Source organism: Suricata suricatta, chromosome 9 (assembly GCF_006229205.1).
Source record: "Suricata suricatta isolate VVHF042 chromosome 9, meerkat_22Aug2017_6uvM2_HiC, whole genome shotgun sequence".
Classification (NCBI taxonomy): Eukaryota; Metazoa; Chordata; class Mammalia; order Carnivora; family Herpestidae; genus Suricata; species Suricata suricatta.
In genome coordinates this window covers 23,692,376-23,701,974 of record NC_043708.1, presented here as the reverse complement: position 1 = coordinate 23,701,974, position 9,599 = coordinate 23,692,376, and positions in this window count along the sequence as shown.

Sequence of the window (9,599 nt, the reverse complement as noted above, 5' to 3'; positions counted from 1 at the left end):
CAGTGCACGTCCCTATGCCTTGTGTGTCCCTGCTCTGGTCGGCCCAGTCAAGGGAGTGACGTCAGGACGTCAGTGGCTTAGGAGCCTCTGGGTAAAGTCTCTGCAGGGTTTGGGCCTCACCCTTCTCCTCTCAAGAAAACAGGGAGGCGTGTCTGCACCAGGGCCACCACTGTTCTGCTCCCCTTTCCTGTGCCCTCAGCCACGATGCATGGGTGTGAGATGACACACAAAGAGGGATTAAAGAGACGGGGCTGTGTGTTAGGGGCGCTGGAGAGCACAGGGACCCCAGCAGCCTCCTCCGGGGCCTGTCACAGAGGGTGTGCACTCATCTTGCCCTCCACGGGCCTCTGTGCTGTCCGGGATGCTTCTGGAATCTGCGTGATAGGCCGAGTGTGGGTGTCTGTGATGGCGAGGGGGCTGTTGGGGACGGGCTCTGCTCCCCGGAGGGATTTCTGCCAGAGGAATGTGTGTGTGAGTCGGGGGCTGCTGACAGGGCGCTGTATGTGCCTGAGTGTGGATGTGACCAAACTTGGGGATATGCTGCTGTTAAATGAAGCGAGGCATCGCCATGGCAACCCAGCTCTCTGCTCCCAGCCAGATGCCAAAGCCCTTAAATTATATTTTTCTGGCTGAAAGCACCGAGATTGCCTCTGGTCTCCAAAGCAGTGGGGCTGTGGGGGCACCAGATGCCTTGCCTCATCTCCAACCTTTCAACCAAGCCCACAAGGTGATGAGGGGAGGGGAGAGGTGGCTGGGGCACTGATGAATTTTGTTTGGGGGGGTGTGGGGGGTAGCCTCTGGCGAAGGGGGTTGGGCAGAGCCCTAGACAGGCCCCACTTCTGTTACCTCCTGGTCCAGTGATGGTGGGGGCGGGGGTCAACATTCTCCAGCACTTCATCCTAGAAGGCAAATGGCACAGTGAATGTCAGTAGAGGTGCCAGTCATTTCTTCCACTGATCATTTCTTTGCCTTCGGTCCACTGTCCTCCCTCTGGTTTTGAAGAGGCAGGTGTCCCTGCCTTCCTGGCCACAGCTGACTGACTGGACAGGGGGTAGATGACTGACCCGGAGAATATCAGTCTGATTCTCTCCCAGCAATTTGGATTTGGGTTAATTATCTATATGCAACCAACCTGGAAGGTCAGGGACTGAAGGTGCCACTTGGGGGCAGCCCCGTGTAAGTAAAGTCGGCAAGGAGGGTCCTTAGTCAGATGGGGCAGACAGGCAGCGGGAAGCCAAGACCAGAGAGGGAGGGAGGCGGGAGAGAGGGAAACAAGGCAGATGCTGTGGCCTTTCCTGATTCTATTTCGCAGGGAGGCCACGTGCATGTCCAGCCCGGGGCTGTGTTTTGTCATCTGCTGGGTTTCTGACTTGTAGCGGAATGAGCCCTGATTAAAACCATCGGGAATACTTGGATAGGGTTTGGCTGATGATGCTGGAAGTGCTTTCCTAGTCATAGTCCTGCTCAGATAAGGACTGAATCTCTCAAAAAAGTCTGCTTGGACACACACACAGACACACACACAGACAGACACACACACACACACACACACACACACACACACACACACAGAGGCTGCTACCTTTCTGCAGCCAGTTATTTGCGAAGAACTTTGGTGATACACAAAGTCTCATCAAGAGTATGACAAAGAGGGGCACCTGGGTGGCTCAGTTCGTTAACTGTCCAAATTCGGCTCAGGTCATGATCTTGCCATTTGTGAGTTCAAGCCGCATGTCAGGCTCTGTGCTGACAGCTCAGAGCCTGGAGCCTGGAGTCTGCTTTGGATTCTGTGTCTCCGCCTCTCTCTGCCCCTCCTCCTGCTCACCCTCTGTCTCTCTCTCTCTCTCTCTCTCTCTCTCTCTCTCTCTCTCTCAAAAATAAATTTAAAAAATCAACCAAGCAAAAGAGTATGACAAAGAAAACTTTCTTCAATCAGCAACCGTATTTTACTTAGCAGTTACTTTGTACCAAGCAGCATTCTAGATGTCAGGGAAAGGTCAGTAGCAGGACAGGAAAAAGCCTGCCCTTAGGGAGCTTATTCTTTGGCGGACACAGATAATAGAGAGAACAAAAGATGAAAGAGCAGCCATTGCTAAGGGCTAGGAACAAAGTAAACAAATCTCTTAATGTGAGTCCTACAGAATCAACTATTAAGGTTTGAAAAAAATCCTCAAAAGTTTCCAGATGAAACAAAAGAGATAATAAATAGCCTTCAGCCAAAGAGGAGGGTAGTGAAGCTAATTCTGGCTGATTTCTTTGTTGGCTCTTATTTTCCTGCCTCCAGGGAGACTTTCCCCACCAACTCTGGATGAAGTGCCTGTCCCATTGCACCTTGCTCTTGGCCCCTGACATACAGAGTACTTTATGGTGACTGCCTGCTTATGAAGGTGTTTTCCCCACCCACTGTGGGACCTGAGGGCAGGAACCGTGCCTGTCACATTCACATAACACAGTGACTCACACTTCACAGATGCTCAGTAAAAAGCTGCTGGGTGAATAAACAAGGGCTGATGCCCGAGCTGCAGCATCAAAACTGATGCTTCTTTTACTTCTGTAGGCAAGTCTCCCACCCTGTGATCCCTCCAAAAGCACCAGATGGTTAATGACACAGACATGACATGTTTGTCTTCAGAGATGGAATAAAATTCTTGCACAGCCAGAAACCCGGGAGAGGTGGTTTGTCCACTCTTTTTCAGCTGTTGAGAATGGACTCTTTGGGCTGAGCACCTTTTAAGAATGAAGAAGCAAAGTCTGTAGGGCCTTTGTCTGGCAGCTCTCGGGAAGTGCTGGGAGCAAGGAAAACAGCCAGCACTGGTTGGGCACCCTTGTACACCTGATCTCACTTTGGGGACAGGACCATTAACGCGCTAACAGAAGGGAACACACAACGCACCCAGCAAATATACACACGCCCACACACCCACCAGCGTGCCCAAAACAGCAGATTTTGCCTCTCTTCCTCTTGCTCTCACCACAGAGCAAATAGAAATAATATAACTTCTGGTTTCAATGTGATCTGCCCAGCCATGTCCCTAGAAAAATACTGTCCCCATTTTCAGGCGAGCACTGTGGTTCTCATAAAGCGGTTCAACGTTGACTATTGCTGCCTCTCCCTCCCTCCCCCTCCCCCCCCTCTTTCCCTTTCCTTCCTTCCTTCCTTCCTTCCTTCCTTCCTTCCTTCCTTCCTTCCTTCCTTCCTTCCTTCTTTCCTTCCTTCCTTCCTTCCTTTCTTCCTTCCTTCCGCTAGGGAGCAAGCGGTGAAGGGGCAGAGAGAGAAAGAGACAGAATCCCAAGCAGGCTCAGTGCAGAGCCCAACGTGGGGCTTAAACCCATGAACTGTGAGATCATGACCTGAGCTGAACTTGGAGTCAGATGCCTAGCCGACCGAGCTACCCAGGCGCCCCGGTATTTTTACCACAGAGGCAGAACAAGGTTTCTAGCCACAACAAACTACCTGAGCTTGAGATAGACAAAAACATGACAGCAGCTGCTCCCCCGCCCCCCCCAGCCAGGATAGGTGTGAGTGAACCTTCCCCAGGCGGCCCAAGGAGAACCCAGCCCAGAGACTACGGCTGAAGGCTTTGTGACAGCAGCTGAAGCCAGCTGCTTTCTGCATCACTTGACACAATACCAGATCTTGTCTATAAAAAAGGAACTTCCAGAGTTTGGAGAAAGATGAATTTCCGCCATTCCTTATCACCAAATGATTCTTTATAGGATTTTCCATGCATAATTTAGAATATATATAGGTGGTGCATAACTATGCTCTTATAAAGAAATCACACACACATGAAAGCATGTAAAGCATCTCTCTAACCACTTCCTAATCTCCTCCCCACTGTTACATTTGGGTGTATCTTTCCTGTCATGTATCTATAAACAGGTATGTGCATATACAGAGAATGGTCTTTTTAGCTTTTACTTAGTATTTTTTATATATACATTTGTATATACACAATAGTTTAACACATTGGGTTTTTTTCTTTTATTATTTATTTTGAGAGAATGAGAGGGGTAAGGGACAGAGAGAGAGGGAGAGAGAATCCCAAGTAGGGTCCACACTGTCAGTGCAGAGCCCGATGTGGGACTCAGACTCATGAACATGAGATCATGACCTGAGCGGAAGTCGGACACTTAACTGACTAAGCCATCCAGGTGCCTGATTCTTTTTCTATTCACAATGATGTAAAAGATTTAGAAGGTTATTAATTGACCAGATGAACTCAGCTGGTAGAGCCCCGGCCACAGAAAACAGTTACATATAAGCTGGACCGGAAGTGTCCACCACACAGCCTACGTTCATCAGAGTCAGCAGAAACAGGCGATTGGGCCTTTGGCTTCTTTGCTTATGTTCTCTGCTCTTTACTGCCTCCACTTGGTCTTCCTCCTCCTTCTTTCTTCTCCTCCTTCTTCCTCCTCTTCATCTTTTTCTCTCTCCTCCTCCCCTTCCTCCTCCTTCTTCTTTTTTCTCCTCCTCCTTTCTTCTTCTCCTCCTCCTCCTTCTTTTATAGCAGAAAAAACAGGGGCACTTGGGTGACTTAGTAAGTTAAGCGTCCGACTTCAGATCAGGTCATGATTTCACAGTTTGTGAGTTTGAGCCCCACATAGGGCTCTGTGCTGACAGCTCAGAACCTGAGGCCTGCTTCAGATTCTGTGTCTCCCTGTCTCTCTGCCCTTCCCCTGTTCACACTGTCTCTCCCTCTCACTCAAAGATAATTAAACGTTAAAAAAACACTTTATAGCACAAAACATAAACATTTTTCATTTTAGGATACAAAATCACAAACCAAAACTTACTTGAAGAGTTTGGCAAAAGATAAAAAAATACATAGAAGGGAAAGGATATTTAACTAATACTGCACACATTTTTACAGTAGAGCATGTGACATTGGATTCAGAGTTTTAACTATGATAACCTCATCTGTTTAGTAATGACTTTTTCTTTTTAATGTTTATTTTTTATATATATTTTATTTTTATTATTAACTTACATCGATGTTAGTTAACATATAGTGCAATAATGATTTCAGGAGTAGAGTTCGGTGATTTTTCCCCTGTGTAGAACACCTGGTGCTCATCCCTACAAGTGTCTTCCTTGATGCCCCTTCCCCATTTAGCCTATCCTCCCTCCCTTAACCCCTCCAGCAACTCTCAGTTTGTTCTGTGTCTAAGAGTCTCTTTTGTTCCCTCCCTGTTTTTATATTATCTTTGTTTCCCTTCCCTTATGTTCATCTGTTTTGTTTCTTTAATTCCTCATATGAGTGAAGTAGTATATTTGTCTGTAATTAATTTCACTTAGCATAATACCCTCTAGTTCCATCCATGTAGTTGTAAATGGTAAGATTTCATTCTATTTGACTGCTGAGCAACATTCTATTGTATTTGTACACCACATCTTCTTTATCCATTCATCCATCAATGGACATTTTGTCTCCTTCCATACTTTGGCTATTGTTGATAGCGCTGCTATAAACACTGGGGTGCATGTGTCCCTTCCAAACAGCACACCGGTATCCCCTGGATAAATATTTAGTAGTGCAATTGCTGGGTCATAAGGTAGTTTTATTTTTAATTTTTTGAGGAACCTCCATACTGTTTTCCAGAGTGGCTGCACCAGTTTGCATGCCCACCAGCAGTTAACACTTTGGTTTTTAACTGTGTATAATTTTGTAATCCTTTATTTTTCAAATAACCAATGTGTCTTGGAGCCCTTTCTGGCAGTCATTCTTGTGAAGGGATACAGAGTATTAATGTCCCATAGTGTACATGAACCATAATTCAATTAAATCTTTCTCTACTGGTTAACATTTAGGTTCTGTCCAGCCTTCACCCCTTATGAACAACACTGTGACGAACATCTTTTAACACATACCACTGTGTCCCTGCTTAGGCCTTTCTATAGGGAAGATACCTGGAAGTAGAAATTGCCAGATCAGTTTCCCTAAACACTGACAATGGCTTTATTGATTTACATTCTCAGTAGTATGAGTGTCCATTTTCACACGTCCCATCGACCGTTATATCCATTCATTCTACAAATATATATTGAACAACTATTATGGGCCAGGCACTGTCCTAGAAAAGTAGGACACATCTCTGCCTTATGTCACTTACAGTGTAGTAGAGGGAAACAATAATTTATCATGTCCTATTTTCTTTAAAAGCATGATTTCTTTAGTAAAGTATGTAGAATGTTAGGTTAGAAATGCTATAAAAGAATAGAGCGTGGTAAAGAAAATTAGGAATGCCCATGGGGTTGGGATTTTGAATAGGCTAGTCAGGAAGGTATCCCCAGGGTGATATTTGAACCTTTGACGGAAGTGAGAGTGTGAATTTCCAGCAAAGGAAGCAGCCCAGTGCCAAGGTTCAGCGTAGGTCAGGTCGGAGATGCAGGAAGGAGGTCATTGTGGCTTGAACAGAGTGGCTGGGAGGATCCGGAGAAAATGGGAGTCAGGGTGAGTAGGGACTTACAGGCAATGGAGTGATATTAGAAAGTTTTGAGCACAAGAGCGACATGGTCTGAATGGCCTCGCCCTGGCTGCTCTGTTAAGAGTAAACCATAGGATCGGGGTCCATGAGCATGGAAGGAGCCGGTTAGGAGGCTCCTATAATAATCCAGTTGGGAGATGGGAGGGCTTTGGGCCAGGACAGTAGCAGTGAGGTGAACAGAAGTGTTTAGAGTCTGGATACTTGGAAGGTAGAGGCAATAGTTACTGTGGGAATAGAAGTAGGGTATGAGAGAGGAGTCAGATTATAGTCTCCTTGATTTTGCAAAGTGGATGGGCACAAATTTATACATCCTGCTTTTCGTTTTGTTTCCTTACTAATGAGGTTAGCTTCTTTTCATGTGTTTACTGACCACTTGACTTGTTTTCTTGAGAAGTTTCAGTTCTCCTTACCTTTCCCCTGGTTAATCCAGGATTTCCTTAACAAAAATCTTATCTGTGGGGTAACTCGCTCTATGTTTACCCATTTTCTGAGGTTAATTTCTCATTTTAGAAATACAGCATTGTTGGGGCTACTGGTTGGCTCAATTGGTTAAATGTCTGACTCTTGACTTCAGCTCAGGTCATGATCTCATGATTTGTGGGACTGAGTCCCGTGTTGGGTTCTGTAACAACAGTATGGAGCCTGCTTGAGAGCTTCTCTCCCTCTCTCTCTGCCCCCCTCTGGCTCACGTACTCTCTCAAAAATAAACAAACTTAAAAAAAAAAGAAATATGGCATGCGTGAGGCAGTAGGTAACCTGGGATTACTCAGTCAAATCCCTTTGTAGATGAGAATGCAGGGGCTCAGTTGAGTGACTTACTAAGGTTACATAGCTTAGTGAGAGCAGTTATTATTAAATTTAGCTTCCCTGATCACTGCTCTATTTCACTTTCCATCAACTATACCATCTTCAGAAATCTTCTTTACCAATATAGTTTTTACCCAACAAACTCATCCCCATGAGGGTTCAAATTTGGATAAAATAGCTGATCATAAGGAATGTCAATAAAAACGTACGTACCACCCAGGCTGACACTAGACTTGCATTGCTTCTTTCCCCCCCACCGTAACCTTTGAAACAGGAAAGAACCAGGCTGGGTGTCTTTCCTGCCCGGCCCTCCTCCTCCCGAGCCACCACGCTGAGATCAATGATCATTCCGGCTCCTTTCCGCCTCATTACCATTCTAATTCTCCTTAGTTGAATCCACCGAAGGTATGAGTGTAATTTTTTTCCCAACTCTAATAAACCAAGCTTTCAGATTAAGGGAAAAGAAAAAAGGGATAAAGCCAGCTTATCTTAGTGAAAAAGGAATTGGGAAAATTAGAACACGCAAGCCAGTGCTTGCGGAGTCTGGCTGCTTCAGCAATACAGCTCTCACTGAGGACCTGGGGTCCTTCCCAGGAAACACCCTATGTAGGGTGCTGGAACCAGGCAGGAGTCTCTACTGAAATAATAAGCAGAGTCCCAAGAGGATACATCTTTTTTTTATTATTAAAAAAAAAGTTTATTATTTTGAGAGACAGGGCCAGCAGGGGAGGGGCAGAGAGGGAGACAGAATCCAAAGCTGGCTCCAGGCTCTGAGCTGTCAGCACAGAGTCCAACACGGGGCTCAAACACACGAGCTGTGAGATCATGACCTGAGCTGAAGTCGGATGCTTAACCAACCAAGCCACCCAGGCGCCCCGCCCCACAAGAGGATCCATCCTAACCAGACTTTTTTTCTTTTTTTTTTTTTAAGAGTAGGCTCCATGCCCAACTTGGGGCTTGAACTCAGGACCCTGAGATGGGGAATCCCATGCTCTGACTGACCAGTCAGACGTTGTTAAAGACAAGAGGAAAAACAGACTGAAAGGGCTCAGGCTGGCAGTGCTGAAGGCGCACACTTGGAAGGGCAAGCTCTGCGTGTCCAGATGAACCTCTTTTCAGGAAGCGTCACGAAGGCCTTCTTCCAAAGAGCAGTTATGCCAGCTACAGGATGGTTAGGAGATCTAAAAATACGCGAAGCCTCTAGCCACTGCTGTGCACGTACACTCTGTGCATACAGAAAACTGGCAAAACGCTAAGCACCGTTGTTAAGCTGTTTTCTCAGTTAACATATTGAGCATTTCCTCCACGTATTTAATGTCTGATAGAGGCTGTGTATTTTATTACATACAAATCTTCCTCAAACAAGCCTCCTTTGTCAGACCATGCTGATGTGCCGAGATTTGGAGACCGACAAATTTCAGGTAGAGGTAGAATTGCCAGGGCAGAGTGTTTCTGAAAGAAAGAAGAAAAACAACCAAAAAACCCACGCACATTTATTCTTTACAAAAGAAATATTTAGAAGGATTTTCAATCAAAAAAAAAAAGAAATACAGAAAATAAAATAACTATATTTCCATCATCACTCACATTTTGTATGCATATGCTTTGTTGTTTTTAAAAACATGTAAACATTCTATACAAAATTATGCATGGTCTTGTAATATAATTTTCTTATTAAATATATAGGAGGGTTTTTTTTCTCAGATCGCTATCTTTTTTTTTCTAATGTTTTTAAAAAAAATTTATTTTTGATACAGACAGAGACAGAGCATGAGAGGGGGAGGAGCAGAGAGAGGAGGAGACACAGAACCGGAAACAGGCTCCAGGCTCCGAGCTAGCTGTCAGCACAGAGCCCGACGCAGGGCTCGAACCCATGAACGTGAGATCTGACCTGAGCCGAAGTCGGAGGCTCAACCGACTGAGCCACCCAGGCGCCCCAGATCGCTACCTCTTCTTCCAAAACATAACTTAATGGCTATAGATTTCCACTGTGTGGTTACGGCACACACTTACTAGCATAGAACCACGAAGGCAGGTACTTATATAAAGAACAGTGCCTCTTGGAATAGAAAACAGGGCTCAAGGGGCGGCTGGGTGGCTCAGTCGGTTAAGCGTCTGGCTTTGGCTCAGGTCATGATCTCACGGTTCGTGGGTTTGAGCTCTGCGTGGGGATCTGTGCTGACAGCTAGCTCAGAGCCTGGAGCCTGTTTTGGATTCTGTGTCTCCCTCTCTCTCTGACCCTCCCCTGCTCGTGCTGTCTCTCTCAAAAATAAATAAAAAGCATAAAAAAAAATAGGGCTTAA